The following is a 13,689-nucleotide window of genomic DNA, read 5'->3' as shown; positions in this document are numbered from 1 at the left end:
TATCCATCATTATTAAAGAAAGTATTTCATGTACATCACTAGAATTACCTTATGTCATTCCTATGCATTCCTGAATATTCCATCACCATAACCAGTTTTTAGCATATTACCTCGGCAGGAACATTATTTGTGGTTTAAAACTGTCTCTGTGAAAAACTACCTTAAAATAGAAAGTAAAACATTGCATTCTGATTAGTAAACATCAGCACTCAGCTGGGCTGTACCTGTGTCACTGAAGATATGAAGATAATACTTTAAGAATGCACAGTTAAAGTGAAACCATTTCCTACACAAAAAAGTCATTATATGGTTGGCAACCCCAACTATGCCTTATGTTATTTTTATTTGCATTTGTTTACCAGGACAGTTCAACTGGGCTGTGCAAGGCCCTTTTGGAGGTTGGGGAGAAAAGCTTCACAAGTCTAAGTTACATAATAAAAAACAGTACATTTGTATCCTGAAGTGCTAGGCTACAAACAAAGGAATACATTTTAAAGTAGACAGTGTAACTGCTGAAAACATTAGAAATTACATAATAAAATAACACAGAAAAGCATTTTGCAAGATGTTCTAATATAACCCAGGTGGGCTGTTATCCAATCATAGTAATCACCCTGCCACACCTTATAGTTTAACATGCTTTTAATCTTCAGCTGTTTTATTAGTTATGTTGACATTGCTGTAATGTATCAGACAAAGGTTTTGCAGAACTGGTTTACTGAAGTCTGTATCTGGTTTACTGAAGGCTGCATTTCTGACACCTTATTCTATAGAAAGTGTTATTACTACAGGGCAGTATTTAAAAAAAAAAACAAATAGTCATTTAACCTACTTTAAGGTGCTATAACCTCAGAGTTTGTAGAATAAATTAGAGTTGAATGAGACCTCCCACTAGCAGCAGTAGCATTTTACTCTATTCTGTTTGAAACTGATATAAGCTTTTCATATGAGGAGATGTCACTATGATAGCCTCAGAAAATCAGAAATATTTAACAGGCATTCTATATAACAGTACTATGTTCAGAAAGTACAGTTGTGTACACTTACCATAAATGTAGATGTTCGAGTGTATTCACTGTTGCAGTTGCCATTACATCAGTTTTTCTTGCCCTAACCTATCAGGAGCCCCCAGGTAGGATCCAGGTTCTGGTGGAAGAACCCCACCAGTAGAAAGTAAACACCAATAAGTCCCTTGTAAGGTAAGAGAAGAAAAAGGGGGTGGAGGAAGGGAAACCAGGACTTGAACAGTGAATACACTTGAACATCTACATTTATGGTAAGTGTACATAACTGTACTATGTTCTTCATGTTTCACTGTTGCAGTCATCACATTTAGGTTGATTCCCAAAGCTGAAGAAATATGTGGAGGCAGTCAAGGAAACTAGGGGCTGGCTAGGATGCCCTGCAAGACTGCAGAGGCAAACCCTGCCCTGGATTTGGAAAAGAGAGGCAGGTGGTAATTTTTGTAAAGATGTGAACAGATGTCCAGGTGGCAGCCTCCAGGATGTCCCTAGTGGGGATTCCTCTGAGGAAAGCTGCAGAGGTGGAGGCTGCTCTGGTGGAGTGAGTCCTGACCCCCTTGGGGGGAGGCTTTCCATGTTGTTTGTAGCAAAAATGGATGCAGTGTGCTATCCATTTGGAAATGGTTTGTTTGGAGATGGCTTTGCCTTCTGCCCCTGTAGCAAAGCTAATCACCAATTGATCAGGCTTTCTGAAGGATTTAGTTCTGTCTAGGTAGAATCTGAGCTGTCTGTGCACATCTAGAGAGTGCAGGATCCTTTCCCCCTTGTTCTGGGGATTAGGAAAAAAGGTGGGCAAATGAATGGATTGGTTGAGATTGACACTAGACACCACCTTGGGCATGAGGGATGGGTTAAGTCTGAGGGATACCCTGTCAGCATGGAAGATGATAAAGGGTTCCACAGCCATGAGCGCTTGTAGCTCAGAGGCTTTTCTAGCTAAAGTTATGGCCAGAAGAAAAACTGTCTTCCAGAAGAGAAATTTTAGTTCTGCAGAAGACGCTGGTTTGAAAAGGGGCAAGGTGAGTTTTTCCAACACAAAGATAAGGTCCCAAGCAGGAGTTGGTGCTCTTCTGGGTGGTCTTAAGTTGCTAGCCCCTCTTAGGAACTGTTTGATCAAAGGGTGTGAGAAAAGGGGCTGCTCAGAGGGGAAATGAGCAGAGACGCAGAGGCATGAATTTTTATAGAGGAGAAAGAGAGGCCACTGTGCAGTAGGTTGGCAAAGTAATCCAGGATGAGAGAGAGGTAGGGCTGTGCCACATTGGCTCCCTTAGCCTGGATCCAGGTGCAGAACCTTTTCCATTTGCCAGCATAAAACTTTCTATTACTAGGGCATCTGGCCTCATGTATAACATCTAGAACCTGTTTGCTGAGGTTGGCAGATTGATTGGGGGTTAGGGAATAAGCCAAGCTGCCAAACTGAGTGTCTGCAATTGGGGATGCATGAATTCCCCTTCCCCACTGGGTCAGGAGGTTTGGAATCTGAGGAAGATGCCATGGTGGCAGTGGGGACAGGCTACACAGCAAGGGGTACCAGTGCTGGTGAGGCCAGTCTGGAGCTAAAGGAATTGTCCTTGGTTTTCCTCCTTTATTTTGAGCAGTGTCCTGGGGATGAGAGGTAGTGGAGGAAAGGCATAGACTGATAGATTGACCCAGTGGAAGGACAGGGCATCCACTTTCCAAACCATCCAGTGATGCTCCCTGGTGCAGAATTTGGTGAGCTGATGGTTGGTGTGGGTGGCAAAGAGGTCGAACTTCGGGGTGCCCTATTTCTGAGTTATTAGGGTGAAGGTTCTTCTGTTGAGCTGCCACTCATGTGGCTCCAGAAGATTCCTGCTTAATTGGTCTGCCAGAGAGTTGAGAGAACCTGGTAGGAATTGTGCTAACAAGTGTAGTTGCATGGCAAAGGCTGTGTGCCAAAGGGTCATGGCCAGCCTGCAAAGAGGGCAGGAGTGAGTCCCTCCCTGCTTGTTGATATACCACATCACAGTGGTGTTGTCTGTTTTGATCAGGAGAGCCCCTGGGGAGAGAAGGGGCTTGAAAGCTATCAAGGTGTGCTGGACAGCCATCATCCCTTTTTGGTTGATGTGCAGAGGGATTTGCTGGGGGCTCCATTGGTCCTATATGCACCTGATGTCCAGGTGTGCACCCCAAAAATAGTCTGATGTGTCTGAGGTGATGGTCTGGGTGGTGGGGGTGGTGAGAAAGGTAGTCCCTTATTGTGGGACCATGCTGTTGCTCACCAAAGAAAATCTTTTCTTAGGCAAGGAATTATAGGTAGAAGAGTTACCAGGTCTTGAGAGTGTTGACACCAAAGGCTTTCTGGGTACCACTGAAGTTTCCTCATATGCAGTCTGGCATATGGAATGAGTAGTATGCAAGATGCCATGAACCCCAGAGCTTGCAGGATCTTCCTTGCAGATAACTGGGGTCTGGTGGCTAGTTGAGAGAAGTAGGCTGTCAGGAAAATTTATTTTTCTGGTGTAAGGAATGCCATCTGGGATGCTGTGTCCAGGTTTGCTCCCAGGAATATAATCCATTGAGTGGGCACCTGTTTTGTATTTCTTTTCATTGAGTGTGTACCCTAGGGAGGTTAGTAGGGACTTTACAAAGGCCAGGTATTTGAGCAGCTTTTCCTTGCTGTCTGCCTGAATTAGGCAGTCATATAAGTATGGGTAAATCTGCATATTCCTTTGTCTGCAAAAGGCAATGGTTGGAGCCAGACATTCTGTGAAAACTCTTGGAGCAGAAGATAAGTCAAAGGGAAGCATAGAGAACTGAAAGTGTTGAGATTCTGCCCTGAAACAGAAATATTTCCTGCATGATTCCCTGATAGGAATGTGGAGGTAGGCCTGTTTTGGATATAGGGTGGCTAGCCAACCGTCCTTGGACAGCATGGGTAGCAGCTGCTGGAGGGTGAGCATTTTGAATTTTGGGATCACCAGGAAGGTGTTTAGAATGGATAGATTGAGGATGGGGTGCCAGGTGCCCTCTTTTCTGGGCACCAGAAAAAGTCTGGAGTAGAAACCTTGGCCTATCTGTTCTGTGGGAATGTGCTCTACTGCCCTCATAGAAAGCAGGGAAAGGACTTGTTTTGAGCCTTTGCCCACTGATTTGGAGGTAGATCTGAGAACCCTTTTGGGATTGGAAGGGTGTGAAAAGAAAACGTGTATCCCTGGGACACTATGTTGACAACCCAGTGGTCGTTGGTAATGATGGACCAGGTGCTTGCATGAAAGTAGAGTTTTCCTGCTATGGGTAATTGAAGTTGGGCAGACGGAGGGGATGGGGGAGCTGAGTCATTGTGAGTTCTTACCATAAGAGGGTGGCTTAGAGCTCCCTGGTTTTGAAGTGGAGGTAGTCCACTGCTTAGATCTTTGCATTCCCTGTGGCTGCTCTGGGGGTTCTGGTTCCCCTGGGTCTAGGCTGGACTGGCTTAGTGGGAGCAGGAAAGGACCAGTGCTTGGTGGGGCAATGCCTGCTGAACCTGGGTGGCTGGACCTATAAGAAATCCTTAACTGTCTGCATAGATTTTGCTTTTTCTTCCATCTATTTTAAGACCTCTTCTGCCTTAGTGCCAAATAAGCTATCTTTGTGCAATGGGGCATCTAACAATTTAGATTTGACATGGTCTGGCAAGGGCTGTTCCTTAAGCCATGCATGCCTTCTAATGACAGATCTGGTGACTGCTGCCCTGCAAGAAACTTCTAGGGCATCAAAACCACAGTGCAAGGTGTGTTTAGTTACTTAACATGCAGAATGCATTAACTCTTGTAACTGTTTAGATTCTGCACAAGCAGGAAAGGAGAACATTTTTTGTTTGAGGAGTTCCAGGGTATGTTGCTGAAATTTTAGTATATGGAACAGACAATTTAGTGCCCTGATAGCAAGAGTAGCTGAGGTTTATACTTTTTTACCCCATCTGTCTAGTGCTCAGGAATCCCTATCTGAGGGGGTGAGATTCTTAGCAGAGGTTGCTTTAATCCCTTTAGGCCCTTGAGAAATAACCTCAGGGTCAGCAGTAGGATTTTTAAACAGAAATTTGTGTGAGTCAGGGAATCCATAGTACCTGTCTGGTTTTCCAGGTGTTAGGAGGCAAGCTGGATTCCAGGAAAACATCCTCCACAGCATCCAGGGCTGGGGGGATGGCCAAGGGTCTGTGCTATGAAAGATCTAAGAATTCCCTGAGTCCCTTTTTAGACTGAGGGTAGTCCTGACTCTCCCACTGGAAATGCTCCCTTAAGGTATGAAGGGTATCCCCAAAGGAAAAATTATCTGGGGGAGAGGCTGAAGGGATGGAATCATCTGCATCAGAATCCTCATAAGTAGAGAGGGGTTGCATTTCTTCATATTCAGATGCATCAGAGTCATCTGATTCTTGTTCAGACAAAACTACAGGGGACAGATCTCTTTTCCTTTTGGAGGAGGTACCTTGGCTTTCCCTGATCAGCATGATAAGGTTTTCCACCATTTTAAGCATTTGAGACTGGGCAAGGAAGCAGGTGCCTGAGATTGGGTTGTCAGTTTCTTGGGTGTGGTTCATACCCTGGACCTAAGAAACTCTCTTGTTTTCGAAAGAACGGTAGTCACGAAAGAAGATGCCAGTTTCTGTCGAGAATCAGTAGTGCAAAGGCCTTCCTCGGAAGCTGGCACCTGCTTAGTGGCTCTGGATGCATCCAAGGTAGAGATGACTGTAGGATCCTTAGTTGAAGAAGAGTTTTGCAGCATACCAGACTCTGAAAGGGTCTCAGTAGTGGCCTGTGAATCCACAGAAGCAGGCATCAGTGGCTGAAAAAAGTGCCTTACTGAGGTCCGGAGAACTGACGACTAGCTTAACGGGGGAGTCATCGGTAGTTTTGGACCTGTGTGGTCTGTCTCTGTCTTTATCTTTATGTTTTTTCAGAAAATCTGCTGTTTGATGGCTTACCGAAGCCATATCAGAGTTTGAGGACTGTAAGTGAAAAACACCTAGCTACAATAAGGGCCCGATGATGGATAATTCTGGCATTGAACAAAGCACAGAAGCGACAATGGGGGACGTCGTGGTCTGGGCTTAAACAAGTGACACAGTAAGAATGAAAGTCTTAGTGTAGTATTTGCTTTCTACAGGCAAGACAATTGTTAACTTTTTCTGACATCGGTTAGTGCAAGAAAAAATGATCCCCAATGGGGTACTTAGCTTTAGGAGACTTCAACTTCAATTTGGTAGACGAAACTCAGGTAGTGGCCAAACAGCACTCATGCGAACTGCTTCTGCTTTGGGCTCCATGGCAAGAAAGACTGATGTAATGGCATTGGCTACCTTACTTTATACTACTGATGACCTGACATCAGTTCTGAAGTGATAGCAACTGACGCAGAAATACTAAGCCTCTGGTATTCGGGCCAGCCGAGGGCTACCCTGGCAGGGATAACCCAAATGTAATGACTGCAACAGTGAAACATGAAGAATATCCACATCTCATTCCATTCCTGTCCTGCTGACAGACCCTGTGTCCAAACACCCAAAATGTATACCGTGGTTCCGTGGTTCCATTCCTGTCCTGCTGACAGATCCTGTGTCCAAACACCCAAAATGTATACCGTGGTTCCAGTATTTTCTTTTTCTTTATTTCTTCTTTTTATTTCTTTCTTTCCTTTTTCTATTTTGCTTTGCTTTCTACATGCACTGATTTACATATCTTTTGTAAGAAACCTGTGTATACATTTATCCATATCCCTCCCCAACATCAGTGATAATAACATTGCCAAACAGGAGCAGTCCAACTGCCTGACCTTGACACTGCAGTACTAATACTATACTTTCTATACAAAGTCTTTCTTTTAAAGAAAAAAATGCACCTTTATTGAATTATCACTTGTGACACAGGCAAACTTACATTTATATAAAAGTAATCAAACCATTCAACAAATTCACATTTACAAACATACGTCACATCTATTGTTATATATCCTATAATCTAGGCAACATTAGACAAATTATTCAATTCCTGCCTTCGCTAAAACCTTGTTCTGCCTCCGAAACATTTTTTTTCTGCGTGTATTGTTCCTACAATTTCCATTTCATTTCTATGAAATTTGTTCCAATCCTTTTCTAACGATTCACTTCCTGTTCATTTATCTCTGTTACAGTATTCACTATTTCGTACTCCGGTGGTGGTGCTGCGGTAGCGTTGACGCCTCACAGTTAGACATTGCCCGTTCAATTCTCAGTTAGAGCTTCTTCTGTGTGGCGACATGCGTGAATGGGCGTTCCTTTGTTGAAGGTTGTGCGTTAGGCCCGGCAAGCCAACACGTAAAAATCTACTGCCAATCATTAGCGGACTGGAGTTCCGCTGTGGTGACCCCTAACCGGGAAAAGCCGAAAGACACAAATAAACAAACAAACAAACAAAGAAAACAAACAAAACAGTATTCACTATTTCAAGTATAGTTGATTTAGATTTTGATTTCCATTTTCTAGTAATTGCTTTTTTTGGCAGCCACCAGAATTAAACTTAACAAGGCCTTACTGTGTCTATCCAATTTAGGTCCTGTATACCACCTTAAGAAAAAAAACAATCCATTGGTTAGCTCATTTGCATGCTTAGTATTCCTGACACGTTACTCTGTAGGGAATTTTTAAGATCTGCCAACTCATTACACACCTGAAACATATGTTCACAGTTACCTCTTTCCTCCCCATCCAGCCTCCAAAATCTGCCATCTACCTGGGGGAAAAATTCTTTAGAGTCTGCTTGGGGTATAACAGTATAAATACAAACACTTCCTCGCAAAAATCTTAAATCTTCTAGACTTTGTTGCATATTTTGGAGCCATACATATGTCCTTCTATTGTTTTTTTGTGAATTTCAGATCTAATCTCTCTTCCCAATCTTTTCTGACCTCTTCTGCTTGATTCCTAAAGTTATTGTGCAATATTTTATATGCCCTACTAATCATTCCTTTTTTAACAGCAGCTTCTACTCTAGATTCAGGTCTTTCATTTAGGATTCCCCTATCTCTAGTCTATCAAGCATTATTTACCCACCCCAGTATCTTATTTTATTTGTTTACTTATTTTTATTTATTCATCTGTTAACCAGGGAATTTTTAGGTTCATAGGTAGGTACTAGGCTATCGGCCCAAGAACCTCCGTAAGCCTAGCCAACAAGGTTCCCTGGCTTACGCCACCCAAGAAAGTTATTTTTCTGTGCCACTGTCGATCAGAGACACAGAAGTAATCCCCGGGGTGTATTTCCTATTTCCCATCCACTCAACAACATTTTCCTCGAAGAGTGCTAATGAAGAACTTTGCTTGACATAGATGGGTACTTTGTTCCAGAGTATAGGAAGTCTCTGGGACAGGAATCTATCCCTACAGCATGTCCTGTTTACTGTGCTGACAAAGTTTAGGTCCCTAGGGCATGTAGCTCAGAGGGATTGGGATTTCTTTAGGTGTAGCATGTCCAACAGCTCTGGGTTTAACATAGCTTTATATGGTAGGCAGAGATCTCCTCGGAGTAGGCGATATGCTACAGAGTAAAGCTGGAGTTTTTTGAGATAGTCAATGTAGGGCATCTGTTTGAGGCCAGTAATCCTCTTTGTAAGGTACTTCTGTGGCCTTTCCTTCAGCTGCAGATGTCTTGTGATGTACATTCCAAAAGGGGCATTGTAGTCTATAATGGGTCTAATGAGTGCTGAGTAGAGGAGGAACAATGACCTCTTTTTTCCTGGATGAGAACCTTTTTGTGATGAGGTGTGCCACATAGAAGGATTTCCTGACCACTGTGGCGATGGGATTATCAAAGGAGAGACTACTGTCCACCTGGGTCCCAAGGTCTCTTATCACACATTCGGTGTTAAGTAGACTGCGGTTTATGTGGTAGTTCATGGGTACACAGTTTTTACCAAAGGGGATGACAATGCACTTTTTGGCATTGAGCTTGAGGCCATGTCTCTGACACCAGACATCTGTCTCAGTGAGTCCCTTCTGTAGGATGTCCAGATCATTTGGGGACTCAACTATGGCTCCTAGTTTGCAGTCATCTGCAAACTTCATTAGCCAGAGACCTTCTGTGTTAGCCTGTACTTCAGAAAAGTAGATACCAAACAGGAGAAGTCCCAGGATTGAACCCTGGGGTACTCCACTTGTCACTGATTTGAAGTCAGATTTGGAGTCTGCAACTTTTACAGTGTGGGTTCTGTCAGTGAGCCAGTTGGCAACCCATCTTGTGACATAGGGATTTATACCTAGTTTAGTGAGTTTAGCTATAATTCCAGAATGGGGGATGGTGTTGAAAGCCTTGGCAAGGGCAAGATAGGCTGTGTGAACCACCTTACCCTCGTCTACGGCTTTGGTGATTACCTCAAGGAAGCCAATCAGGTTCAGAAGGCATGATCTGCCTTTCACAAACCTGAACTGGGAGGGGTCCAGAGTTTGGAGGTTAGCAATGTCTTTATTTATGACTTCCATTATGATACGTTCCATGGCCTTGCAGACCAGGCTCGTCAGGCTAATAGGGTGATAGTTCCCAGGATCAGTGGTGGCTCCTCCTTTGTGGAGTGAGATAACTGTTGCTGTGTACCATTCAGTGGGCACAAAACCTGAAGTGAGACTATGATTGAACGTGGTGCTTAGGTGGGGAGCCAGTTCATTCTGAAGTTTGTATAAAATGCAGCTTGGGATGTTGTATGGTCCCATGGATGCTGTGCTTCTGGTTTTAGAGAGTGCAGCTTTTACCTGAATATATGTGATTACAAGGACTCTGCATTCTTCCTGTATAGATATGGGCCCTTTAGGGGGTGAGAGGGGGGTAAAATTAGCACTGAACCTATCTGCCAGGATATTGGCAATATCAGTTGGTTTTGTAATTTTTGTGCCGTTGTGCTGTAACTCAGAGCAGATCTGGGTATTGCCATTGAGATTCTTGACATATCTATAGAATGCTTTGTGGTTGCCCTTAGAATCAGTGGCGATTTTGTTTTCATTGCTAGCTTTGGAGGATTTTATAAGGGATCTCAGCTCCTTACTAAGGGTGACAGGGAGCTCGCTCATGGGATTTTACTCTCTTTTGAAACAGTTTCTTCCTTCTGCTGTACAGTTTGTTTATGGCAGGGGACCACCAGATTGGCTTCCTTTTTTTGTAGGATAGCATCTTGGTTCTGTTTGGGATAGCATGATCCATGCACTCGTGTAAGTGCTTATAAAGTACATTTGTGTTGGATTCAGCAGTTGTAACTGCATTGTTCATCTGCATTGGTGTTATGAAGTTCGGCACTTCTGTCTTAAGATGCATGAAGTTGGCTTTGGAGACATTTTTTATCGTGGTTTCCTTAATGGTGGGTGGGGGGCAGGATGTGGATATCTAGGGTAATTAGCTTATGGTTGGAACTGACCAACGAAGAATTGACTTCAGGTGTGGAACAACGGTCACTCATGTTGGTAATGACTAGGTCTAGGATATTGTTGACACTGGTGGGAGTGTGGATAAGTTGATCCAGGGCATTGGACTTTATGAATTCCAGAAAGCGTTGAGCAAAGGAGTTGGTACATGAGTAGTTTTCCCAGTTAATGGTGGGGTAGTTGAAATCGCCCATTATTAGGGTGTCTGGTTGAACTCTAACATTTTCCAGTATATCAAGAAAGGAGGAGTGGTAATCCTGGGGCATGGTGGGGGATCTGTAGCAAGCTACAATTTGGATTATAGTTTTGCCCAGAGTTAGTTGCACTTGGATAACCTTGGATGCATTTTGCTGCACAACTAGCCTGGAGATGTGGATATCTTTAATGAATATGGACACACCTCCTCCTTTGGTGTTCTGGTCCAGGTTAGATGGCCAAAAAGTGTGGTATGAGTTATAGCCTGGTAATGCAGGGATGCTCTCTAAAGCCTGGAACCAGGTCTCAATCACTGCACAGGTCTCAGTCCATTTTAAGGAGTGCCTCAATTGAGTGCATTTTGAGATTTAGACTTCTAGCATTGTGTAGCATTACCCTCAGTTTTTGCTTGCCTGATCCTGTTACGGTGGTGAATTTGTCATTTGAACCTTGCCTAAGAAAGGCACTATAAGGGTGGCAAGACCCTTAGCCAGTATCCGGAATCCCAGGGGCGACAGGTGCAGGCCATCTCTGGCAAAGCATTGTGGTCTGTCGACCATGTCGTCCCAGGCAGAGAGACACTGGATCCCCTTATGGCCAATAAAACAACTACAGTTAGAGCCCTTCTGTGTGCTTCCCAACTCTGGAAGACCAAATAAGTACCTACTGCCACTAGATGAAATAATCACAGTCCTCCCAACGTAAAATCACAGTAAACTTAAGAAAATGAACTAAATAATTCAAGATAGAGCAGTGTACTTTAAACAGCTTATAAAAGTGTGATTATTCAATAACAGTATTTCACTTTGTAGAAATGAGCCAAGAGCCACTCGTGCAGAATTTATAAAGGCAGTAAAAACAAGGTAAGCTGATTAATAAGCCTTCAACCAATAAAGCAACTACATGCCGGAATGTCTTGTGTGTTTCCTCAACCTATACAGACCAGGCTACCACTCACTGCCACTAGATGGAAAATCCACAATCCTCCTGATGTAAAAATATAGAAAGTAGCTTGCTAGAGTGTAAAATACACTACTTTATTCAACAGTTAGCTAGACAATGAATTCAGAGCAAGTAAATCAGGAGAACAGACAATGACAGGTAAAATACACATTTTCCCAAAATAAGCACTAAGAAAGGCAAATAAATAATTCAAGATACAAGAAAGGGAAGAGTTTATAAAGCTCAATTTACAATAAAGATGAATAGCTTGAAAGGATGACAGGAAGGTTAGGGAGGTCAAGGGGTAGTTTGTTAATATAGACTGAAAATAACAGCAGGGTGAGAAATGGAGTACTGGTGTGCTCCTTTGGTAAAGGATGCTGAAAGTGATAGGGACAAGCTTATTATTACTGTGTAATACCTATTTGTTAAAACATCTTGTAACCAGGTGATCATGCTAGAGCTAAAACCAATGTCTTAGAAGGAGTGAAGGAGCAAGAGGTGGGCAATAAGAATGAAATCTTGGATAGGTTCAGTGAAGAGAGCTCTTGAAGCATTTCTTTTATCCACGTTGAGAAGGATCTCATCTGTAAGTAACAACAGTGCTGTCATTATGCTCTGGCCAGCCCAGAATCCATGCTGTTTAAGAGTGAGGAGGTGGGGCTGTTGGATGTAAGTGGACAGTTGGTTGTAGAGTAGATTTTCAAGAATTTTCCCAAGTGTAGAGAGGATACAGATAGGGTGGAAGTAGGGAGGGGTATTTACTGGCTGAGGCTGTTTGAGAAGGGGTTTGACATGATATGCCTTGCATCATATTTTGAATTAAACAGAAGTTATACATGTGCATAAGAGGTGCACAAAGGAAGTCTTGGCAGACTGAGATGAACTTAGGTTGTCTATACCACAGGGTGCATCTGCGGATATGTTTTCTAGTAGGAGGTCAAGGTCTTTATGAGTAATTTTCTTAAAATAGAAATGAGGGATAAAAGGAGGGGGTTGTTTGAGTTGGGGGAGAGGAAGAGGTTGTAGTAATACAGAAGTGGATGAATTCCTTGAGAAAGTCTGAGGTTGATAGTCAGTTTTCAGGTGTCTTGATGGCAATATGGCAGGAAGTGGGTTCTGTGGATTTACGTCCTGCAAGAAGTGTTTCAGTTTGCCTCCTGGAGCAATGCACCTATGTACAACTTCTTTAGCTGGGTTATGTAGAGAGGGAAAGGCAAGGTACTACTTTCCCAGAGTATTTTACATGATATTGTCATGTTAACCATACCCAGTTAAAACTTTTAAAATGAGTTTGCATAAATCAACAAGCTACCCCATATTAAATTATCTGCTCAAAAAAGTGTCAGAGGGTTTAAACATCTTGATCTAGTTGATTAACTATTTGATGTCTATGTCATATATTTCCTGAAAGTTGTTAAAAATACCAGTGGAAGGAAGCTTGATATCCTCTTTAATATCTGACACAAAATAATTATATCCTATAAGTATAACCTAATTATTATTATTATTATTATTATTATTACCGATTTTAAGTAATATGACTCTTGCACCTATCAAACTGTGTAACAGAGTCATTTGCTTCTTTCATTGTACCAAAGTTTAAGAAAACTACAACACCAAACTAAGGAATTCTTTGTCTTCTGACCTATCAATTGCATCCCAATCTGTTGTTGGGTGGTAAAGCAACCAACAAATCCAAGAGTCTGTACTTAAAATATAAATCAGCTGGGGATTTCAGATATAAAGATTTTAATTCGGCACCTCAGACTTGTGCTTAGTATAGCCTTCCCAAAGGTTATACAGCTATGTATAACATAACCTGGTCCTACTTCAAATCAAAATTAAAAAGCCTTTCAACTAAATCATTTCCCAAATCTTATTCATTACCATTATGTTGTTAGTACAGGACAGGACAGCTACATTACTTCTTGACTCAATATGATCAGTTACTGCAGAATGATGTTATTTTGAAGATTATTCTGTTCAGAAAACTTTATTCCATTAAGTTTATGATTATACATAAAGCGTTTTTTGTACCATATGGAAGAGTGTTTTATTTTCTGGGTTCTTCAGCACCGCATTCAGGTTGTATAGCAGATAATATAGATATTTCATTCATATACGGATACTTCCAACATGTTCGGT

General features: G+C 42.4%; 1 protein-coding gene across 3 annotated transcripts in view; it reads right to left on the bottom strand.

Moving 5' to 3' along the window:
- LOC122790732 (adenylate cyclase type 2-like) overlaps window positions 1–13,689 on the bottom strand; it is a 1,393,058-nt gene that overhangs the window by 629,906 nt on the left and 749,463 nt on the right. The gene's annotated exons all lie outside the window — the stretch shown is intronic.

Source organism: Protopterus annectens, chromosome 16.part0 (assembly GCF_019279795.1).
Source record: "Protopterus annectens isolate FY-2018-M chromosome 16.part0, PAN1.0, whole genome shotgun sequence".
Lineage (NCBI taxonomy): Eukaryota > Metazoa > Chordata > Ceratodontiformes > Protopteridae > Protopterus > Protopterus annectens.
Note: the sequence above shows the minus strand (reverse complement) of the source record. Positions and strands in the feature narration are given on the sequence as shown.